This window comes from Lissotriton vulgaris, chromosome 11 (genome assembly GCF_964263255.1).
Source record: "Lissotriton vulgaris chromosome 11, aLisVul1.2, whole genome shotgun sequence".
NCBI classification, from domain to species: domain Eukaryota; kingdom Metazoa; phylum Chordata; class Amphibia; order Caudata; family Salamandridae; genus Lissotriton; species Lissotriton vulgaris.
The window spans coordinates 381,960,193-381,985,169 of NC_141699.1; the positions used below are offsets into that span (position 1 = coordinate 381,960,193).

The 24,977-nt window shown below is 44.9% G+C and overlaps 1 protein-coding gene across 2 annotated transcripts in view; it reads right to left on the reverse strand.

Annotated features, from left to right (window-relative positions):
- TMEM150A (transmembrane protein 150A) overlaps positions 1-17,074 on the reverse strand; it is a 94,933-nt gene extending 77,859 nt beyond the window's left edge. For both annotated transcript variants that reach the window (XR_015300910.1, XM_086943378.1), the window contains exon 1: positions 16,951-17,074. The gene's annotated coding sequence lies outside the window, so the exon portion shown is untranslated. The remainder of the gene's footprint in view (positions 1-16,950) is intronic.
- Between the last annotated feature and the right edge of the window lie 7,903 nt (positions 17,075-24,977).

Here is a 24,977-nt window from a genome sequence, read left to right on the forward strand (position 1 = left end):
CCAACTGCAAACGAGTGCATGCAGGGGCTGCATGGTGGCATCGATCTGACCATCCGATGTGCGCACAGCCCTGCAAGAGAAGGACTGACCTCTTCCCCCTACCCCCGACACCCCGAGTGATTTACTGTCCTTATCAAAGACATTCTGTAGCTACTTACGCAAAGGAGCGCTGTGTGCTGCGAAGCCTGATTTTATTATTTGGCTTTTGGCAAAAGTTAATGTTGAATTATTTTAAAATACAACCTCTTCCACATTTCAAACATTTTACGAGTCCAAGTACCAGGGAACATATTGTTTTACACTTGACATATACACCACGTCTTGCCTCTTAGTGCCTCATTTATTCTCAAAACGTCTCATCAAAATAAAGTGATGCTAAAATTCTTTGATTTGTTGGCCAGGGGTAGATTGCATATGCTTCCATTCCTCACATTTTCTGAGTTCTGTTGAGAAGCAGGAGCCTATTTCTAGCTGCCATAATGAAATTACTTTCTTTCCCCCAATGACTTTAGTGTTTCCATTTATGCTGTGGTTTCCTGCTTTCTGAATTTTTCCCATGGCACGGCCTTCTTATTCCAAATTTGTGCTTTAAATGCACATTTGCTTTCATCTTTTTCAAAATGGTTCACGCCACAGGGAACCTCCTATCAAAACCTTACGAAGGCTCCCTTTCTGAAATTCAGATCTGGTATTATATTTGACTATTAGCAGTGCCACTTGAACATGTGGGTGGAGCTAATAAAGTAGGTGGAGCCAGTGTCGAGAGTGGGCGGGGCCCTAAAAGTGGGTGTGGCCTCCGAAAAAAAATTCAGCACCTGCACTTCATATTTTACAAATTAAGCACTGTCCTAAGGCTCCAGTAATTGGGTTGCTTGCACTGCTCTCTGCACAACTTCCCTTCTTTAAGGAAAACGTGCAAGGCTACGCCAGGCTGTGCCTTGTCTTGTGAGCATAAGTGCAGCAGGAACTGCTGATTTTTAAGGTCTTAGCTACAGACAGCTGTCAGCTGACCTGATAAATTGTTTACAGTATAGATAAAGCAGGCTCTGGGTCCACCTCTGGCTCATGATTGGACTGCACAGTTCTCAATCTCAGTTTCTCTAGATTTGATGGCTTTCCAACCTAGTCTTGCGCTTCCAGTCTCACTGTGTTTTGACTGGTTGGTATCTATCGTTTCACTGGTAGCATCCCTGCTCGCGTTCAGGGAGGAAAACTTTTTTCTTCTTCCATTAAGCACTCCAAGCGAGTGCATTTTGCTTTCTTCCACTTTCTTCATGTGCTGCTTTCTCCCTTCACTTTAGCCTCACCCCTACTCTTTTTGCTTGTATTTTTCCTAAATATGCTCCTCTACCACCATCTTTATTTTTACTTTTTTGCACCCGCCATGCTATAGGCAGGACTCCATCTTAAAAAAAATTTGTATCCACTGCAGGAGGATTCCGCCCCCTTCTGCCACATGTGCATGTCATGATGTGCACGCCATGATGTGCACGAGTCAATGGCAGACATCTTTGAATACATTTGCACTGTTTCTACAAACCCATTTAAAGATGGCTGCAGTGAATGCGCATGCTATCTTACACAAATAAGTATTGGCAATGGCAGCAAGTTTCACCACTGAGGCCTATTGCCTACAATCAAATTCAAATCATGTCAGTGGTCTCAAACTAGGTCTAAAGGTCCAGAAAGACACACTTAAAAATATTAACCCCCACACAAGCAATCCAGTTGTGAGAATGGGCACTGAATTGAAAGTGGATCTGCCTCAGTAAATTTGAGCCACGCATGTGTTCAATGTGTGAAGCTCACACAACTGTAGAAAGCGTCTGGAAAGTACCTAGATGAATAAGTGTGTGATGTACATGCTTAGTGAATTGTTAGCTTCTAACACATGGAACCAGGTACCACCTTCTCTTATATGTACAAGAGGGAATGGGAGGAGCTGTAGAAAACATCCAGCTGTGAATGCCACATGGGAAGGCAGACAACGCTGGTACTAAGATTAAAGCTTGAATACGGCCTCTCTTACGAGAGCTCTGTGACCAGGAGTGCCCGAGACCCTCTAAGAGGATCTCGCTGATGGAATTATCCCATTGGCTGACAGGCAGGAGCACAGACAGCGCTACTGCTCATTAGCAGATGAGAGCAGCAGAGGGCATTAGAATAAGCTCCCACGGCCTGGATCAACCGCTGATTGGATTCAAGAAGGCATCACAAAATTAACCTACCCTGTGCAGGGCATCTGACCCCCCTCTCCGGAGATCGTTTAGCCAGCAGGCACCACGCAGCCCATGCCAGACAACCACAGAACCTATTTCGAAGCAGTACTAGCAAACACTGATTCCAAGAAGACCAAGCTAAAGCCTTATAAACCCTTTCCAGTAAGCCAGAAAGCTAATCCACTGAACACTACATTTAACAAGTAATTGAGAAAACAGATGTTTACCGAATATTTAGGAGAATCTGATCATGTTTCTGTGTTTGTAGTAAAATAGTCATGATAGCTATGTATGTACAACACTAGCAGAACCTCTGTACTTGCTGTGTCCCCAAGGCACAAACAATAATTGGCACAATACAGGCACAAACAATAATTGCGAGCCAATAAGTGCATATCCAGCTCACTAACGGATCGCATTACTATGGTACTCGCAAGAGAATCAGAATTAGAGAGAAAGATTTCATGCCCAGCCAAGTGCATTATTGAGGAGTAGCCACTTCCATACTGTAAGCGTCATTGGGGGAAGGACGGCTTTACCACACTTATTATGAAGAAGAAGAATTTCCATCATATAAACTTGGAAATAGGATCAGTCCCTACTGTTCATTTCAATGCAGGATGGACCCATCACTGTAATCACACCAAGAGAACTCAAGCCTACTGTAGGTATTACAGAAAGCGAACATACTCCAGTTGCACATGCTACAATGAAGGATTGTCAATCAGCTGGTAAAATTCCAGAGAAAGAGTCCACCCCCTATCGTATGCATTAAAACCGCCCTGCCCTGGGGGGGGGGTGGCTTGGATGCGAGGAGGCAGCAGACCTAAGTCCGGAGCTCCCGACCCCTAAGTCGAACGACCAGCGAGCAACCGAGGGGAAACACCTCCAAAAGGGATAAAAGTGTAACGAGGAGGTGTATGAAGGCCAGAGGCATCCAAAGGAGCAGTCTGCAGACCCCCGAAACCCGCAAAGAAGAAGTTTTATGCGGCGGAACGACTGCTGAGGGAGAAGGGACCGCAGCCCCAAGATGGCGGCGAGAGGGAAGTAGGCGATCAAGCGACAACAGAAGAAGCCACCAGCGAAAACGCACCCAACGCTGTCACCACACAGCAGGTAACCGCCGAGAGGTGCGCAGGAAGCGATCATACAATAGATCATACAATAGGGACATAAGGTAGCCAAGCGCTGAAAAGGCTCAGGAGGCAAACCAAAACCGAAACCAACAAGCAGGCTCAAGGAGCGGCCATATTCAGGCGCCCGTCTCACCCCGGCATACAAGCAGGAGAGCCCTCACTAGCCACAGCGCGTGAAGAGCGGGAAGCAAAAGGCAGAGCGCAGGGGAGAGGTGGGAGATCAGACGCACAGAGGCAAGCGGTGGTGCGTTCAAGCGACACCAAGTCGCAAAGACACAAGCCAGTGATGCAAGGTGCGAATTAAGGGGTGCAGCCCCCACCAACCGACCCACGCCTAAGCGGTATAGGCGCAGAATCCAACTGTTAAAATCAAGAACAGCGGCAAGCGCAAACCTGCATTAATAGCACCGGCGGCCAGAGACCAAACAGAATCAGGAGGCGGCCATCTTGGTGCGGGAATAAGAATCGATATATGCGCAGCTACAACAACAAAGAGGATAGGATTAACAACTCCCTCTGATCCAACAAACAAGAAACAAGCGGGTAGAGCCACCAAACCCAAGCAGAGACAAACTTGAGCACGAAAAGGCGGAACGGAACCTGGGTACACAGCGGCCATTTTGAATCGGGCTGGCACAACAGTCATCAGAGGCCATCTTGGTAAAGGCAAATCCCAAAAGCAGAAAGGTGGGAGGAGCATAGTACTGCGGCGGCCATTTTGGGGTGGGACCAAACAAAAAAGAAGAAAGGAGACTGAACACGGCGACTCGCGGATGCAGCACGACGCGCTCTCTCTCACTAACGCATCTACCAAGCCAGAGGCACAAGAGGCAAGCGATCTGCTGGGGGGGCACTAAAAGACACAGTGGATCAAACAAGAACTACACAAGGTAAGAGGAGCAAAGTGCAGCGGCGGCCATTTTGAGGGGGGACCAAACAGACAAAAGAGAAGAAGATTGAACACGGTCTGCGACAGGTGTGCGACTTGCATAGACAGCGCGATGCGCTCTCACGAGCACGGCCCATCACCGGATCTTGGTGACACAGCGGCCATTTTGGATCGGGTTGGCACACCAATCATCGAAGGCCATCTTGGTGAGGGCAAACATAGCGCTGCGGAGGCCATTTTGAGGTGAGATCAAACAAAGGAGACAGAAGATTGAACACGGTGTCTCGCGGAGGCAGCGTGACGAGCTCTCAAGACCGCGGCCAATTAACGAGGGAGTAAAGGCAGCAAGTACATTTAAAACAGACACAAAGAGCTGCCACCCTGAGACGAGGCCATAGGTATTCCCCCCCCCCCGCCCCCACCCCCCCAAGAGACAAGCACACGAACAAGGCCACAGCAGCAGAACAAGGCGTAGTAAACGCAGCTAGACACACCCCCAGGCCAGGAAGACCAGACAAAAGAGCTGGCGGCGGCAAAAACCAGAACCAGGACGATCAAGTGGCCGTGTGGCTTCAGAGAAGAAGTCCCCGCACCGCAGGGGAACACCACCACTAAGGCCGCCAAAACAACCAAAGCTCCCAAAGAAGACCCAACTAAACAGCAGCAAAGAGAGGGAAGGCTCCTAACTCACCAAATCAGAAGGGGCTTTGACACCATGGCAGGGAAGGACGAGAAAATAATCTCAAATGAACCAAAAAAAAGCAAGAACGAATACCCGGACTCCCCAGGGAAAATCAAAAACGGCCAAGGCGGTGAAACAATAACACTAGATACACTCCTAAAGAAAATTACTGAAGGCAACGACCTCGCTAAAGCCACGAAAAAAAACTGTGGACAACATTGAAATGGAACTAATTGCTATTAGGGCTGAACAAAGTAGAGCAAATGAGAGGTTAGACGCGGCTGAAAGAAGAGCGAGTGCCATGGAGGACCGCACGGGAGTAATGCACAAAGACTTGGGCATGGTCATAAGAAGAACAAGCATCCTGCAAAGAATCCAAGCAGAACAAGACGACAGAAGCCGCAAGGGGAACATAAGACTGCTGGGGGTGCCTGAAGGCGAGGAAGACACCCCCGGAACGTGTGCAGCCATGCTAGAGACCATAATACCGAAATTCACAGGCCTCAAGTTCGACAGACCCTTTGAAATTGAGAGAGCGTACGTATACCAGCTGGGAAACACTCGAACAGCAACAGCCCAAGACCAATAATATGCAAACCACTTCGAGCAAACCAAACAGATGCAATCTTCGCAGTTGCAAGGAAAGGGCAGCCTCTTCACATCAATGGCCAGAAAGTAACAATTACACAAGACTTCTCCGAAATAACGGTGGAGATAAGGAAAGAGTTCCTAGCCCTCAGAGACAAAATGAGAAGGAACAACATCACGTTCAGCTTCGCAGGGCCATCCAAGATGAAAATAATAGACAGGAAGGGCACCAACGTCTTCGAAGACCCTAACGAACTAAGGAGATACCTAGAGGAACCAGTCCAGGAGGAATTGGACCTGCAGAGCCCAGGAGCAAAGAGAAGAACATCGTCAGATGCCGCCACAGGCGGAGCAGAATAAGGACGGACTGAATATAAACAATAGCCAACCGCAAGTCCTATATGCACAACTACCCGCGAACTTTTAACAACATACATACCTCAACCACATACCTACCTCAACCAGGAGAAAGCAGCGACACGACTATCATGCGGCCCCAAGAGAGACCCTTGCACAAGTACACAAAAAGACAACCTATCTACCGCTATTTACCTCAAGTTCCCGACGAGCGCAAGCGTGACAACTACGACCACCCCATGACATTAGCAGCAGAGGGGTAAAAAGGACGCAGACACCTCGGAAAGCAGCGGCAGAAAAATGCAATGACACTCCAGAGTCGACATATCCTTTTTCTCTTTTCCACATGTTTGAACAATGGGGGGAAAGCCACCATGCATGGGACACAAGACCTCCTCACCTTCCTAACAGACAAGGACTTGGGGGGGGAGAGAGGGAGGACCCTTGCTGTCACACGCTCACATTTCTATAGGCGGAGGGAGGGGGGGAGGGAGGGAGGGAGGGAGGAGGGAGGGGGAAGGAATGGGAAACTACGGGTAAACACCACAGTACATGTATATGCATCTCACTCATGGAAAATCTCTATCTTATCTACATCCCCACTGTCACTACCCCACGGCCCGGGGGGGGGGGGGCGCTAGAAGAGGAACCAACAGAACAATGCTACAGATAGCCACACACCAAACCCACCCACGGAGCGGCGAAACACCGAAACCACCATGAACCCACCAACGCAAGCCGGGCGAGCTACAAACCTCAAAGTAGTGTCCATGAACGTCAAAGGTCTCAACCACCCCATCAAGCGCAGGAAGGTGCTAGACCACCTAGCCAAACTGAAGGGAGACGTCTACGTACTTCAAGAAACCAAGCTATCACAAGAAGAAGCATCCTATCTGAAGGCAAGATGGATAGGAGAAGCCCTATGCTCTCCCGCCAAACAAAAAAAGCGAGGGGTGATCACCATAGTGAGCAAGAAAGCTAACCTTACCCTAAACACCTCCTGTACGGATGAGGAAGGCAGAGTACTACTCGCAAGCCTGGCCAGAGGAGATGAACGGATACATATAGCCAATATTTACGGCCCCAACTCAGAGGACAAACATTTCTGGCAGGAAGTAGGCACGATGCTCGGGGAAGTCCCTCAAGATGAGCTTCTATTAGTGACAGGCGACATGAACCAAGTTTGGGACCAGGCAACAGACAGACACCCACACAGAACAAGCCATGACTCACACAACACCAACACCCTGAAAAACCTCTGTGCCAAGCTCCACCTAGCCGATCCATGGAGACTTCAACACCCGAGCGCAAGGGAGTACACCTTTTACTCACACCCACACAACTCCTACAGCAGGATAGACTATATACTGATGTCCAGCACACACACACACCTTATAGACCACACTGAAATAGCGCCGATAACCATATCAGACCACGCACACATCACACTGTCACTGAACGGAAGACACAATGAGAAACCAACGAGCAGATGGAGATTGAACAGCGACATCCTGCAAAACCCCAGCAATGTGAAAGAAATCGAAGACGCCATACAAGAGTACCGGGACCACAACGACAATGATGAGGTGGAGAAGAGCACTATCTGAGACGCCCTAAAAGCAACATTGAGAGGGAAACTGATAAACATCAAGGCCAGAATGAACCGCGGCAGGAACAAGAAAATCATGGACCTAGAAGAAGAGATTACCCTTCTGGAAAAGGGGCACTGCGCGAACCTGACAGACAGGAACACCCTAACGGCCCTAACCAAAAGGAAATACGAACTAAACAAAATCCTAAGCGAGAGGGCAGGTACGTGGATAAACAAATTCAGGGCCATAAACCTATGCGCAGCCAACAAGGCGTGGAAACAACTGGCGTCTTACCTGAAGGCAAAACAGAGGCAGCACACAATCGCGGCCATAACGGACAAATCAAACAAATCACAAACAAGGGTATCCTAGAGGTCTTCAGGCAATTTTACCAAGAACTATACTGCGCTGACAAAAACCTAGACGCCGATGGAGGCTCAAGCCTACTCAGCAAGACCAACCTGCCAGCCCTCACAGCGGCTCAAAGGGACACACTTGAGGAAGACATAATGGATGAGGAAATCGACGCAGCAATCACCCAACTCAAACCCAACAAAGCTCCCGGACCGGATGGGTACACGGCAGCCTTTTACAAGACATTCATCGGCCAACTGAGACCCATCATGGCTGTAACCTTGACGCAATGCATTCACAGGAGCAGAATGACAGACTCCATGGCCGAAGCCAACATCATTGTGATACCCAAAGAAGGGAAAGATCCGCAATTACCACAAAACTACAGACCTATATCCTTAATCAATGTAGATTGCAAAATATACGCGAAAATCCTGGCAAACAGACTAAACAGGATCCTACCACTACTCATCCACCACTCGCAAGTGGGCTACATCAAGAACAGACTTTCCCAGGACAACACGCGACTACTATGCCATCTCATCAACCACACAACACACAGCGAGGACCAGGCAGTAATGATAGCTCTGGATTCTGAGAAAGCCTTCGACAGAGTATCATGGCCCTTCCTCAGCGCATGCATGGAGAAATTCGGACTAGGTACAAAATACAGAACAATGGTAATGGCCCTCTACAACAAACCAAGGGCGAAGGTGGTGGTAAACGGGTGCACATCGGAGACACCAACGCTGGAAAGAGGCTCAAGGCAGGGCAGCCCCCTATCACCCGGTCTCTTCCTCCTGGCACTAGAACCACTACTAGCCAGAATAAGAAACAACAACGACATAACCGGTGTCAAAATAAAAAAAAAGACGGTGAAACTCGCTGCCTACGCAGACGATATCCCCATCACCACCACAGAGCCCACCTCATCAATCACAGCCCTAATGGAGACCATAGGGGAATACGCAGCAGCCTCGGGATACAAGCTCAATAAGGACAAGTCGGAGTGTAAGCCAATGAACGTGCACACCACTAAAGAAGTACTGGGTCAGTCGGGCTTAGCCTGGCAAAACAAACCGCTCAAATACCTAGGCCTTCTCTTCGGCAGGGACCTAAAGACAACACTGGAAGACAACGAAGAGGTCATCCTGAAAAAGATAAAGGAGAGACTGGACACCTGGTCGCCCAAATACATAAGCTGGTGGGGCAGGATTGAAACGATCAAGATGATGGTTACACCAGCTATCAACTACACGCTCAGCATGCTGTCCCTGGCAATGACAGACAACTTCCACAAGAGACTTGATAAACTAATCAACGGCTTCATCTGGAGAGACAAAAAACCAAGAATAAGTCTACAAAAGCTCTGGCTAACAAAAAATGTGGGAGTCCTGAACCTAATGAACTTCAAAAACTTCCAGACAGCTTGCTTAGCGAAACAGGGCACCTCTTGGCTGACCAGCTTGCAGGAATAAGAACCAGAGTGGCTGAAGGTGGAAAAGAACATCTTGGGGGGGCTTAACCCCATAGCGCTACTCACAGCGAACAAACACCCTCACTGATTCAACCCAATCCTCAGACACACCAAAGAAGCACTAATGAAAATAGACAAACGAATGGAAAAGAAACTGAAGGGATCAACCTGGGAGTCGATCTGGCTAAACACAAAAATAACGTACCAGGGTAAGACTCTAAGCAGTGAAACGTGGATGGAAAAAAGGCATAAGCACTCCAAACCAACTGGAAACAAAAAACTCGCCAATCACATTCCAAACCCTGCAACAACTACACGACCTCCCGGCAAAGGAACTATACACATTCCTGAAAATCAAAACGGCCACTACAAAGGCAAAGCTAAGCAAAAGCCCGCCAACCATCATCAAATACATGGAATCCCTCAACGCGACTGGCCACCACACAGCAAAAATATATAAGCTTCTCAACCCTCAAACATACTCGCTAAACAAGAAAGTAACGAATACAAGGGAATCACTCCTTGGAAGGCAGCTAAACGAGAAAGAAAAGGGCAAATTGTGGCGGTCGGCAACAACAAACAAGGTCACGTCACAACTGGCACAAACTAAGTTCTGGCTCCTTCATAGAGCATACTGGACCCCGGCGAGACTCCACAAAGTAGGCATAAAGGGCACGGGTATCTGCTGGAACTGTGATAAAGAGGAAGGGACCCTGGAACACCTCACCTTCGAATGCCACAAAGTCAAGAAGTTCTGGGCGAAAGTAAACAACTTTATCAACAACATCACCAACAAGAATATAAAGCTAACCTTCGTGAGCCTCGCCACAGGTTTCATGACGGACTGCCTGGACAGCAAAGAGGAGAGAGACCTGGTAGACATCCTACTAACGGCAGCACTAAAAATCATCCTAACAAACTGGAAGAACACAGTCAAAGCAAACTTCAAAACATGGATAAACTGGGTCACTTTCCTCAGAGGCGCGGACAACATCACAGCAAGTTCACAAAGGAGCACAATGCCAAAGATGGAATGTGGGAGCTCCTCGACACATACCTGGAGTCACAAAGGACTTAACGACAGAACCCCCCCCCCCTCTTTCTCTTTCTTTCTGCATTATAATGTACTGTATGTAACTTCTGATATGAAACTTATATTTTAATAAAAACATTTGAAATAAAAAAATATTTTAAAAAACCACCCTGCCTTATGGATTACAGAGGACCCAGTTCTGCTGTCTGGGGTACAGAGGTGGATCCAACCCCAGCCATTTGTATATAAGGAGAACCTACCTCATGCTGCCTGCATTACAGAGGCAAATACAGAGCCTGCTATGTCTATTATAAAGGTAGGATCCAGTCCTGATTCTGCACATTGCAGAGGAAGGATCGTGCAACACTCTTTCATACACAGGAGGATTCAGTACTAACAGACGGAGGTCATCACTCCACCACATGCATTACAGCATGCCCTGTCCAGGGAAGGATCCACCTTTGAGTATACGCATTGTGTAAAAAGGATTCATCCTTACCATACAAATTATGGGATCGACCTCTAATGCGGACAATATCGAGGAAGTACTGATCACCTACTATGCTATGCATTAGAGGGGAATCACCCCATGCATATATATTACAGAGGATCCATGTACTAAAGCAAGGATCTATCCTCTACCACGCCAAATGCATTACAGCGCGAGAATCGAGCTTTCGCCCACATATTACAAATACACAGGTCACTCCCTACTGTTAACATCAACATGGAGGATTCACGTCCAGGATCCACTCCTAGCTACATGCATTACAAAGAACATAGCACTGCTGTACGTGTTGCCTACAAAGAATCCTCTGCCTTGTACACTGCAGAGGAACCACCTAATGCCATACACAGAGTAGAACCACCCTGCATTAGAGATGATCCACCTAGGTCTGTTTGTATTGAAAGGGATGCGCTCTCTGTTGCCAGAGTGGCCGAGGATCCACCTCCTGCCACATGCAATACAATACCACCCTGCTATACTGGTGTGACTAAATGAAAAGTATTTCCAAAGATTAGTTATTTTATTTTTATTAGAGATCTCATTTCCAAGTTCCCACTAAAATAAAGAGAGGGAATGGTTCACAGATGTATAATTTATATTTAGTGTAAGAGATCTGTAGCCCAGGCAGTGTCGAGCTTATTTAATACTATTCCTCGAGTTTAGGTTCCGTTATGACGTCACATGATGCACTGTGAAAGATCTACCCCCAGCAATATACATTACAAATGATCCAGTCCTTACCATAATGATTTCATAGCATCAACCTCAAGTTGGGCACAATTACTAGTTTACCCTCGCCATATGAATAAAGAAGTATCCATGCCCCACTCTACACTTTACAGAGTATTGTCTATTCCCTTCTTTATGGATTGTGGGAGCTTCCACCTCTAAATGTATGACCACAAGAGCCCATCCGGAACTACACATCATAAAGGATTCACCCTGCAGCCATGAAAGACATTCCAACTCCTAACATATGGAAGAGAGAGGATCCAGTCTCTTCTGTACACAACACAGGAGTAAGGTGTCTATATTACCAAATATAATGCAGATGGATTATCTACCCTACCGTTCTCATTAAAAATACAATACACCCAAACTCCATGCATTATTGAAAATACACCTACTGGCATATGCACTGCAGACAATCAGTGAGATTCTGACCGAGAGCAATGCAGGTGTGAGACGAGGGAACCATTCCTTGATGAATGTGTGACTATAGGAGGTTCCCCTTGGCAGGATCAGTATGGCCGCTTAATCAAGGTTTAAAATATCTACCTTTCATGGGTCAGTAAGTACAACATACCCACCACACTCACAGCACACTTTAGTACGTGTGCAGATATTTACACTTTTTGTGGCTATTTCACCTTTTTAGCAACTTCACATTGGTACTGATATACTGATATATATGCCTCACATACCCCGTAGAAGACTTAAACTAGTTGACCTCTATTCTAGGGATATTGAAGTACAATTTTTATCTTCACTATATCCCGCCTGTGTTTTTAACCATGTTCTAAGGCCCTTTTATTAAAGTTTTTCATAAGGGCACTTAGAGACTTAGTAACACTGTCACATCACAGAGCACTCGCCTCCCAACACAATAACAGCTCTGCTGTAAGCAGGTGTTGTAGCACAGCTGGGTTGCATTTGGCAGCCCAGCCGGGACCCCAATGATGAAGCATGCCACCAATTACGTTGGTGGGTGAGGGGTTTTCTTATACATCCACTGGATGCCTATTCTCCTGTACAAATTAATGTGTCACCTAAAGTGACCACATTTCTTTGTGGGCTTGTCCACGTTGTTTATTGTTAACTTACTTGGGGGAAGAGGACATAGCGCCATTTAATTTTTTTCTTGCTCTCTTGTTGTTTATAACCACTGCAGACAACTGACATATTAGTGTACATGTTGTAAAGAATTCACCCATTGCCATAGCCAGGGAGGGTACCATCCTGCTATTCCCATCACAGTAGGACCACCTCCGATCATATGCAATAGATCGGAATAGCCACCCTTTCTGTACACAAAGAGGATAGTACTACTAAAGTACAAAGCACCAAAAAGGGTTTAGGTCCACTAAGGCGAAACTGGAGGATCCGATGTACCACAGAAGATCCAAATTCCACAAAATGCATTATAATAGATCTATGCAGATCACACAGAGAGGATCCATTCCTTTCCTGGACTTTAATGGGTAGAATACACTTTTTACAAAAACAAGTTGAGGAGTGTGGATTTACTCTCTGCCGCAAGCACTGCAGATGGAATTACCCAGCTACACGCATTGAAGAGGGATCAGACTGATGACTTGCACGCCACAGTAAGCCAGTGCCCCTCAAACATGAATCTGAGGCACCTGATAATTCTCGCTTCGGTGCCTACTTGAATCAGGGGTTCACGCTCTGCAACTCTGGGCAATAGCTTGCTCAATCTCCACTACGGCCCCGCGGCGGGATGCCTGGCTTTCACCTTGGGGGTGCCCAGCTGGGCTATCCCACAGGGAAAAACCAGGACGGGTTCCCAAAGCAAGCGCCGAGATACCCTTTGTGGTGATACGTGCGCTATATAAGAAACTACATTACCATTACCATTACCTAGGCATTACAAAAAAAAAAATCAAGTCTACACAATCCGCATTAAAGATTTTTTTTTAAAAACACCATATTGTATGCATCACTAATAAACCTTTAGGACCCTTTAGAGAGGAGGAGCAAATTCCAGCTAAAGGTATTCGCGACGTCCCACCTACTGTTTGTGTATCAGAAAGATGATCAACCCCTACAGTAGGCATCACAGAGAGAATCATTGCCCTTCATTACACATTACAGCAAACAGTATTCACGAGGTTATTACCAGGGCACCAGTGGTACTGTATTTTTCCAAGTCAATACAATAAATATTATGTCTAACCTTGAGCTGGAGGTTAATATGTTATTAAAGGTTTCCCGATTGCCTATTAATACTAGGGCGTGCCCTCAGATTTCCCCGTTCTGCTTTAAATAATATTTTCTCAGCCCACATGGCTATATTCCACATCTCAGCCATGTTTATCTTTCTGCACTCAAAGTAGTCCTGGACCCCACTTTTCCTAGTCTATAGCACGCATGGGTACCACTACTCATCCTACTATGATATTCCCTCATATATATGTGCACAGCACGCGACATAGAAAGCACAGCACGCGACATAGAAATCACCCCTCCGCCACACACAGACCACCAGGCTGCCACCCCTTACCCTCCACCCATTGTCAGACTAGTCTATAGGGTAATCAGGCAGTGGCAGATGGGCTGGCCTGATAGGTCACTGTGCAAGCTGGGTTTTTTGGCTGTTTGTGGGCCGGCTTTTACTGTTGATTTCCATGATATTAAAACAAATATTGCCTGCAGCACTCAAAATCCATGCAGTCTTCCATACCTTGCAAAACAGTTATACTGCACATCTTTATAAATTCCAAACTGTCCCAATTTGCAAATATGGGCTACTTTTTTTAGCTATTGGATTCTCTAATGGGGGCCCCTTGTATTTTGGTGCCTGGGTCTATTTTTTGTCCTAGTCGGACCATGCCTCTACCCCTTACTGAATACAATACACAGACCCTCACTCCCTGCCCAAAAAAAAATTATAATAAGGTTTACAAGAACCAACCAGACCAAACAACTAGGGAGTAAATCCATTGGTCCTTGCCCAGCGCTCCAAGCATGCCTTGTTCCCAGTTTGCTTAATATCTCCTTCACCCCACAGGTAACGCGCTACTCTTAAGTTCCCCCTTTCATCAAATGAGTACCGTCATCTTTCATACGTCTCCATCATTCTAAACAGTACCCCTTCATGGACAGTAGGTCCCCCAAACCACCTGGGTATATCTCAGTTTCCTTCCTCATTACGATATATCCAGGGCACAAGTCCTAAAAAAAGATATGGGGGTCTAACCAAGTTAGGCAGTAGTCAACTGCCAACATGGTGTGAGACATCATAGTACGTGGCATCGCACGTGCTATCATATGAAGTGCCATGACAACACATGACCTCACAGGAAATTATATCACAAGAAGTGACAACAGATCTTAAGACCGCATAAAAACGTTTAGCGGGTCTAACATGGGTGCATTACAACATTTAGCAAATGAGATTTTGCATTGAGTTGAATAAAAAAAGTGACAACACTGACACAAAATCTGGGCCTCAACTTTTACAGTTATTTTTTTAAACCCTGCCACAAGAAAACTAGCAACAAGGAGAAAAGTGGCCTTAAATCTGTTCTGCCAGATTGGTTGAAAAGTCTGCATTCTAAAATCTCTAATGGAGGTAAAGGCACCTGCTGTAGAGATCTTTGGTTGTCAACTAAATCTCAGGGAATCGTGATAAAATAACTCTGGAGATTAATGCATTTACTGGAGAGACGAGATTTGTCTGGTCCCAGTTTTGAATCAAAGTCGAATAGAGGGTTAATATGTCTCCTGCAAAGCACATGAAGTAACAAGCAGATGATAGATTTTTTATTTTAAGTAAATGGGTAAGTTGGTTACTGTTTTTACCACAGAGATCCTTTTGTTACTTGCAGCTCATACACTGTAATCCTAATATATCACAGTGAGGTATGAAGGCCATGTGGCTGCTAGGTCTTGTATCCCTCACTGTCTTATGTAACATATTCTGAACAATGATTTACACACAGGTATTGTTGTACATGTGTAACATGTACTAGTGATGTAAAGTGTTCTGACACCTTGTATTGAGATTAGTACTATAGCGCTATAACATAAATTAGTGGTATTTAAATTGCTATTTGTGTAAATATTGGGACAGACCAACACATCTGACATCCTTACAGTGCATGCATATCTCTTATATACAGGGACTGAACAAAGTCAAAAGCATGCCCCGCTTAGCTGTGTGCCTTTGTTTCTCCTCAAATGCATTTAGGTGTGAAGATATCAGTAGTGCTCAGCCAAGATACTCCAACAAAAGGAGGCCTGATGGCACCTTAACTTTGGCCTTTGTCATACGCCCCGCTGGAATCTGATGAGCCCCTTCCCCGCCTGCACATCGTATTGTATTTACATAGCACTTTCCCCCCCCGACAAGGCGTCGTTGCTCGAAAGGAAAGTAGACAACGTTTAGACGCTGCTGAATGTGCCCCGGTGTCTGAAAATTACACCGGGACACGTTCAGCATATTTCTGTGGGGCCCAAACTATTAGCAGGGTAGACGGCTTCCAACCTATGAAAAGAGGGGGTAGATGCCGTCTACCTGCGTGAACCCTCGGCTTGTGCCCTGAATATAAATCTCTGTGCTCCGTGCATTTCCATGTCAACAAAACGTTCAGCCCTTCAAAGCAAGGAGACACAAAGCCACAAGTGCAACGAGTCGCTTTCAAGATCTCCCGTGGGCACAGCAGCTAAACTCTCCCCCACCGTCACCCCAGGGTGCTTTTTCCCTAGCCCACTGAGGAAGCAAAACACACACACATGAATCCCACTTCACACGGCCAGACCTGCCGACTTTGGCACTGAGAACCAGGTTCGAGTCTCGGCATCAGCTCAACATCCTGTAATCCTAGGACAATTCACTTAATATCACAGTGCATACAAAAAATGAATGTGTGCTTGTGTGTAATGTAACTGGCGCTCAAGTAAAGCGCTCCAATATCTTCGGGGCGAGTTCGCGCTATATAAAACCTATAAGAAAATTGAAGAGCCCCCAGAATCCATGATTACACCTGGACCAGAACGGAGTATGTAGCTGCGCCTAGACTCATGCACTCTGCTCGCCCATTAGCTATAAATTGCAGAAAGCAGCCTTTCTACCTTTTAACTCTGAATCACCTCCTCTACCCATCTATGATGTGTAACAAGCAGCTGTGCTACCTTTTAACTCTGAGTTCCCTTCCCCTCTCTCCCCCCCCCCCCCCCCCCCCCGCCCCCGCCCCCTACGGCGGAGAGCCCTATGCCAGATGTCCCCTATCCTTCAACAGAAACGAATCCCTCTCTAATGGATTGTCAACGTCCAGGCCTGCACCTCTTCAGGAACAGTCATTTTCTCTAACCGCATGGCAATTCATATCTCTCATATAACTTTTAGGTTGGCCTCCTTTCATGAGCATACCTGCTGCCTCCTCCGTCGTGGCCCGTCGGTGCTGCACCCTGTACCGCCTCCCTCTGTCCGGCTTCACACACAGCTCTCCCGAAGCTACCGAGAGGCACGGTGGGATGTGGGGTACAAAACGTCGGTAACACTGACAGCAGGGAACACGGCGGAACTACAATTCCCGGCGACCACAGTGTTACCAGCTGTAAACACCCATACGTCACGCAAAGAAGCTGTTAAGCCACGCCCTTCCGAGTGACGACACAATAGTGGTCGAGAAAGAGGATGGTGTGCCCTCGTAAGTTATTGAAAAGAGTACGAAGAAAGACTACAGTGTGAGAATAATAGAAACACGCGGCGCGAAATATTACACTGAGAGGAGGACTAGAATGCCTGCTATCTAAATTCAATGCAGATGGTCTACTCTCCCGAGTGCTTTGCCTAGCAGCGTACTTGTCAATATTCTGTAACCAAAAACGTGTCGTGTCGTTCAGGGTTCCACTTCCAGATGCCAATTAACATAGGTTGCCACCTCTGCCAGGATAAGTTTACAATGTAAGATTCTGCAAAGGCTCGGACATGATGCTTACATAGAAATTTTCATAAAGGAGAACACATAGTGTAATGGCTAGCGCTTCAGACTTTGGAACTGGGGTATAGAACCTTTTTCTAGCTTTTGCAACAAGAATTTTACATTCTATTATGGACACAAAGGTGAGGATTATGCTTTCACTATCTTTAATGCTCCAAAAACAGCAGCCAATAAAAATAACAGTAAAACACAACTACATTACCCATGAGGCTTCATAAGCCCACCAGTAGTGTACATGCAAACCAGTAGTGTGACCTCATGCGGGTGCCCTACCTAATCTACCTCAAGGCCCCTCGGATGAGCTTGGGTATTCTACTCCAGCTTCCACAGGTGGGGGAAAAGCAAACCATAAACAGAAAGTGTACATCGACACTTACACTCACTCTACCAAGTCAGACAATGGCAACTCCCATAAAAAGAAGAAAGCGAAGAAAACCGTCATTCTAATGCCCGACAAGGTGCCCCACAATCCAACAACTCCAATCACCTTCAAACCTGTAGACATTATACACCCTTGCTCCTCAGACTGGGCTCGATCCAGCTCCAGAGGGAGCAGATTATCTGCATGAGAACCTCAGGAAAGGATTTGATAAAGAGGTACGTAACTGATTGCAGTCGGAGTGCCCCAGACCAGACATTCCAGATAAAGTGGCAGAAACACTAGATATTGGTGCCAGCAAGCTAACCTTCCTAAATAAGTTTGCAAAAGGTCCCAAAAAAGGTACTGACCGTGCCTGGCCAGGCTGCCAGGACAAGCTATTAGATGTGGCAGGGCAGGGCCAAAGAACTGAATTGTCCAGTGGACCCAGATATCCTAGCTGGCTGAACACATTGAGCAATATGACTTCTAGGGAATGCGAACTGCACCATTTCCACGGAACATCACAAATCCCTCCTCATGAGAATGGACTCCAATCTAACAGAGCTGGCTTCAGCCAAACCAGGCCCCTTAACTGAGGGTAATCTCTTTGGAGATACATTTGTCAAAGACGTCTCGAAATATGTGGGTACATTTACATCTTTAGATACAGCTCAATTTAGCATTAAGAGATCTTGCAGGCAGGCCTTTTTAACAAGGCCGGGCGAGGCAGGGGACGCTCGCCAGGCCGTCCCTATTACCAAGGTCCCCCAGAGGAGATTACGGATGTGGTAAAGGTGATTGGGACTCTACCAGAGGTAGCACCTTCTATCCAACACGACAAAGGTTCAACAAACGTCGCTTCAGTAAAGGTGGAAATAGAGCAGGATTCTATTCCCAAAATCCCACAGGTAAGACTTGTCGATATCTCAGAGTTATCCTTGGGGGGGGGGGGGGGGTCATACCCAATTCTTCCTACACAATTGGGGGGCCCTGTTTCAGGATGCATGGATATTGCAGATGATACAAGGTTTTCATCTGGAGTTTTACCAGACACCTCAACAGGATTCTTACCCATGGCAACTCAATTTTTCCCAAAAAGAACGTGTTTTTATAGATTCAGAAATAGAAGAGTTGCTGCAGAAATGCGCGGTTGCCTACTGCGACAAAGGAGCTCACGCTTTTTGCAACAATGTCTTCTTGGTTCAGAAGAAGAGTGGTGGACACAGATTGGTATTAAATCCAAGAGAATTCAATCACTTCATGGTGTACAAGCATTTCAAGATGGAGGGTATCCATCTTCTGGCAGACCTTGTCAAGAAAGGGGATTGGTTAGTTTGTTTATACCTACAAGATGCATACCTGACGATCCCTATTTTTCCTCCTCCGGCGTTTCCTGCAGTTCTGATGGAGGAACCGGTGGCTGGAATGCTTGGCCCTTCCTTGCGTGCTTTCCTCGGCTCCAAGGTGTTTCAACAAGGCGATTAAGCTGGTGATAGCCCGTTTGCAGGAACAAGGCATTTGCATGATAGTGTACCTAGACAACATACTTATCATGGCCCAGACACAAGCCTTAGCCAACCTGCATCTACAAATGACTGTGTCACCATTGCAGGAATTGGGATTTATCATCAATGAACCGGTAGGTATGCACCCAGTGGTGTGTAAGTTGCTTAAGGGAATCAGAGTGGTTAATCCACCAAAGCCAAAATATTCATATTTATGGGACGTATTTTTGGTCCTAGCCTTCTTTCACAGATGGCCGGATAATGCATTTTTATCCCGGAAACAGTTGTCTTCTAAGCTAGCCATGCTTTTGTGTTTATCTGCCTGAAGACGTTCTTCAGATGTAAGAGCTCTAGATATTGCAGGTAGAGTATGCACTCCAGAAGTTGTCTCTTTTACCATTACTGGCAGAACAAAAACTTGTTCTCGTAGCATTGAGTGTTATGCTTTTCCTACCAATGCTAAGTTGTGTTTAGTACAATGCCTAAAAGCCTACAAAGAATGCACACAATCATTGAGACCTGAGTGTTCAAAACAATTATTGATTGCATTGCAGAAACCATTTAAACCAGTATCAGTGGCTACAATAGCTAGATGGTTAAAATCAGTCATGAAGGATGCGGGTATTGATACAGAGGTTTTTGGTACTCAATTCTGTTCGTGGAGCTATGGCTTCCACAAAATTTATGTTAGGTTCAACCATTCAGGACATTATGACATCTGCCGATTGGTCTTCAGAATCTGCATTTAAGCAATTTTACCATAAACCGGTGGGTGATATAACTACTGTGGTATTTGATAAGCGTTAAACAAGCAATAATCAGAGCCCCTGGTCCTGTAATAGAATGAGAAATTTGCTAGCATTCGCACCAAGAATTTTCAATCTTATTAAGGACACAGAGGCGAGGATTATCCCACCGACTGTATTTCAATGATACTTGTAATAACGTTGCCCACTCGTATGTAGTATGCATTTTGTTTAACAGAGATTATGGGTTTTTCTATTTTTGTTTTATTCCAGGTTCAGAAAAGAAAGCAGATTCATTTTTCTTCTGGTTGAAGATGTTGAACGTCGTCCCTGTTCTTGGTTAAGAAGTTATTACATGTTGGATGATAACGATTGGAATGTGAAATTATGAGTTTATGCACTTGGACTAAAAGACTATCGAGCAAAGAAGGAGGCTCATGGGAAGGAGATGGTGGCTCCTATAGGGTCTGATGGGACATCATTGGTTGTAAGAATATCATGGGAAATGTAGATTACTTTAATGTAGAAACTTTTTCATTGGCTGCTGTGAATTCAACAGAGAGAAGCAATAATCCTCGCCTCCGTGTCCTTAATAAAATTGAAAATTCTTGGCGCGAATGCTAGCAAATTTTTTACCCTCAACCTTGACTGAATCACAAGGGCAGGAAGCACTGTAACAGTCATCATATAAGCGGTATGTTAAACCATTGGTATAATACACCTTACATGATGGGCTAATCCTCACATCTGTGTCCTTCACTGGCGTAATGAAAATTGAGAGGGCCTTAATAGAATCTAAAATTCTTGTCAAGATCTAGAACATGTTCTCTTCTATGCCAGGACCGGAGGCACCAATTATGCTCAATCAAAGCTGACAAACCACTACAGAAGAAGCATGCACAATAAGCTTATAATAAAACATTTTAAACAGAGTCAGAAGACCAATCAGCGGCACGCAAAATAACTTCCAACCTGGATTCCAATACAAATGCTTGGGAAGCATTGTCCCCTAGCAGAATGAGCCCCATAACAGGAAACATCAATGCCTGCTTCAGCCATGATCCAGCAGACTCAACGGGCCAAGGTTGTTGTAGAAACCATCTTAAAGGGTTTTTGAATAGCCAACAACATAGGTCTGAGGGGATCAACCCTAAGTGACAAAATGAGTTCTCCATAAACCTTTAAACATTTTACCGCACATAACTTTGTATTGTGGGGGAAAAGCTAGGTAATCAATGGACCTGGACACAGTCCTTATCTTTTTAGAACTAAGAAAGGAAATGCCACCAGGAGAAAACAGCCTGCCTGCTAAGTCAAGGGCTTTGAGATCTGACACCCTTCGACACAAAATCAAACATAAAAGCATTGTCAACTTTGCAGAAATCTGTTACAAGGACAAATCAGAATTGTCTGTCCAGAAATCAAGTAAGGACAGAACCTGATTAACGTCCCACAACTGCCAAAATCGAGGGTTTGGAGGGTTCACCACCCTAATATCTTTTAACAACTTACACACCAGAGGTATTGGCCAGCAGATAAGGCGGAACGGAAATTATTTACTGCCCTGTAACACAACCCAGACTCAGCACATTCATAGAGAAAATTCAGAACATCTTTGAGATCAGATCCCATGGGATCCACATCCCGTTGAAGGCACCAACCCACCTATCTCTGCCATGCAGAAGAATATCGTTTGTGGGTGGAAGGAGCCCAAGCTTGTTGTATTAATGCGGCAGCTGTAGTTGAAATGGCCTCAACCTAGGATGTCTCCCCATATTTTTTAAGCCATAAGAGTTAATTGACCTTGGAGGAGATGAGGGGAGCCCACTGGATCCAAGAGCAGACGAGGGAAGGCAGGAAGAAAAATGGGGAGCGCCATCAACATCTTTAGAAGGATCAGGGACCATGGTTGCGTCTTTCACACTGCAGTAATCAGTACTAAGGATGCTGATTGCCGCCTTGCCTAAACCGCGACTCTCTGAATCATGGCAAAGGGCGGTAATTAATAATTCACCTGTCCTTCCCATTGCTGAAGGAAAACATCCATTGTCAGGGCCATCGGATCCAGTCTTCAACTGTAAAAATCCTTCAGTTGCGCATTCAGATGGGATGCGAATAGCTCCATCTGACATGGACCCATTGGATGCAGTTCAATTAAAACTCATTCAAAAATAGAAAAATTACCCCGAATCATGTCGGATCATAATCCCTTAATACTAACACTTGAGATAACATCTTTGACACAGACGCCACAAACTTGGACCTTTGAGAGGTCTTTGCTCCTTGAGAGTGAATACTGTAAACATATGAGATGCTGGATTTCAAATTTTTTGTTGGTTAATAATGGCAGTACAACGGTAAATTTCGTTTGGGACGCTTTAAAAGCAGGCATTAGGGGTGAAACTATACAATATTCACTCCGGAGCGACAAATGTGCAAAAGAATTATTAAGACTCTCACAAGAAACTTTAAAAAGGTTGGAGGAAGAGCTTATAAGGGTTACAAGAAACTCTTCTACTACAGAAGAGATAAGTAATGCACAAACTCAGGTTGCTATAGCTAAGGCATCAATTACAAATATATACATCAATAAAGCTATTAAAAAAGCTACTGCTCACCGGGAAAAAATATATGAAGTTAGTGAGTCGGTTGGCCAACAATTAGCAATTCGGATGAGACAGCAGACTACACAAAATCTAATACAAGAAATTCAAGATCCAATAATCGGTAGGGTAACTGACTCAGAGAAGATCCGAGAAGCATTTTGGCATTTTTATAGTGCTTTGTATACAGAAGAGGGAGAAATAGATCAAAAGAAAATTGCTGATTATCTAGATAGAAATACCTGTGACAAACTTAACATTGAAGACCAGCTAATTCTGGAAAAAACCCCAGACATCGAGGAAATAAGAAAAACTGTGAAAGATCTTTCCCGCGGGAAAGCAACTGGAGTAGATGCCATCCCACTTGAATTTTACATAACATTTCTGGATCAACTCCAAGAAATCTTGTTGAGCCTATGTTCACACCTATTTAGAGGAGGTCAACCCCCCAACTCATGGTCTACAGCTAAAATTGTGATATTCCCTAAGAAAAATAAACCTCCCGACCAGATGGGTTCGTATCGACCAATCACCTTAATAAATGTAGATTCTAAAATCTACTCTAAACTACTCGCTAACCGTATCTCGTCAGTAATTCATAAAGTTACATCAAAAGTACAACACGGCTTTATCCCTGGGAGAGACACTACCGACCACACACGGAGAGTAATTAGCCTGTTTGACTACACCCAGGTGGCAGGAGACCCGATGGCACTTATTTTACTTGATGCCGAGAAAGCCTTTGACCGGGTCTCCTGGCCATTCTTGTGGCAGACAATGTCCAGGGTCGGCTTCAATCACACATTTATACAAGCAATACAAAAACTTTATATTAATCCTCAAGCGATGGTGATGGTTAATGGAGGGAATTCAAAAGTACTAAAAATTTCGAGAGGAACACGGCAGGGATGCCCTTGCTCCCCGCTGCTATTTGCTCTCTATATTGATCCCTTTATTAGGAGATTACAAAATATTAGTACTATAACTCCCATCCGGATAAATGAATACTCAACAAAAATTCTCGCTTATGCAGACGACATTGCCATTGTCACTGCTAATCCAAACTTGGCTATACCAATTATTGAACAGGAGGCACAAATATTTGGCACTATTTCAGGATATGCTTTAAATCGAGGGAAAACCCAAATAATTATTATTAACAAATGTGCTATGATAGACTCACGTATAACAAATTCAGCCACGTACCTAGGGGTTACAATAACTTCTGAGCTAGAGAATTTAGTCGACCTGAACCTTAAACCTATCTCAAATAAAATACAAAAAGACCTTCGCCGTATCAATAATTTACATCTTTCTTTGATAGGACGGACAAATGCCCTAAAAATGGTCTACTTTCCAAAACTTTTGTTTTTATTTAGAGCGATCAATCTGGAAATTTCAGATCATTGGTTTAAAACAATGGAACGTATCTTTACGGATTTTATTTGGGCATATACTCAACCCCGCTGTGCCTATAAACTTCTTACACTTCCCAAAGAAAGAGGAGGGTTAAGTCTCCCAAACCTCAGGCTATATTATTGGACAACAGTCCTACTATATAATCATGAGCTTTTTTTTCTTGATGGAACAGGAATATCTCGGGACAAAGATGCACCGACTATTCATCAAATAATATTAGATGATAGAAGTATCGGTTATCTTTGGAAATATATCTTTGATAGCTATCATAAAAAAGTTAAATTAAAAACTCTCATAGCCGTGTTTAAAGTCTGGAAATCTGTGAGGAAAATGATAGGTCTGAAACGGTTATCTGTCTATACTCCAATACAAAATAATCCCCTTCTACCAGACATTTTCAAAGATTCCTATATTGATAGATGGATCATAGCTGGAATTACTAATATAGGCTGCTTCTTCTCCGCAGAAGGGATACATTCTTTTGAATTTTTGAAAGACAAGTATCATCTTGACTGGAGAGATTTCTTTAAATATCTCCAAATTAGAGATTTTTTAATACGACGAGTGAGGAGAGAAGACAATATGCCTAAAAACATCATAGCTGAATCTCTTAGCCATCATCAGGAAAAAATACGGATTGGGGGATTTTATCAACTATTACTTACATATTTACCTGATGATAGGCAGAAGATTATTCAGAAATGGCAAAAGAAATTTATAATTTCAACTGATCAATTTGAGTATGTAAATGAGCTATCACAAACTGTACTCATGTCAACCAAATTACAGACACAATTTTATAAAATATGCTTCTTCATG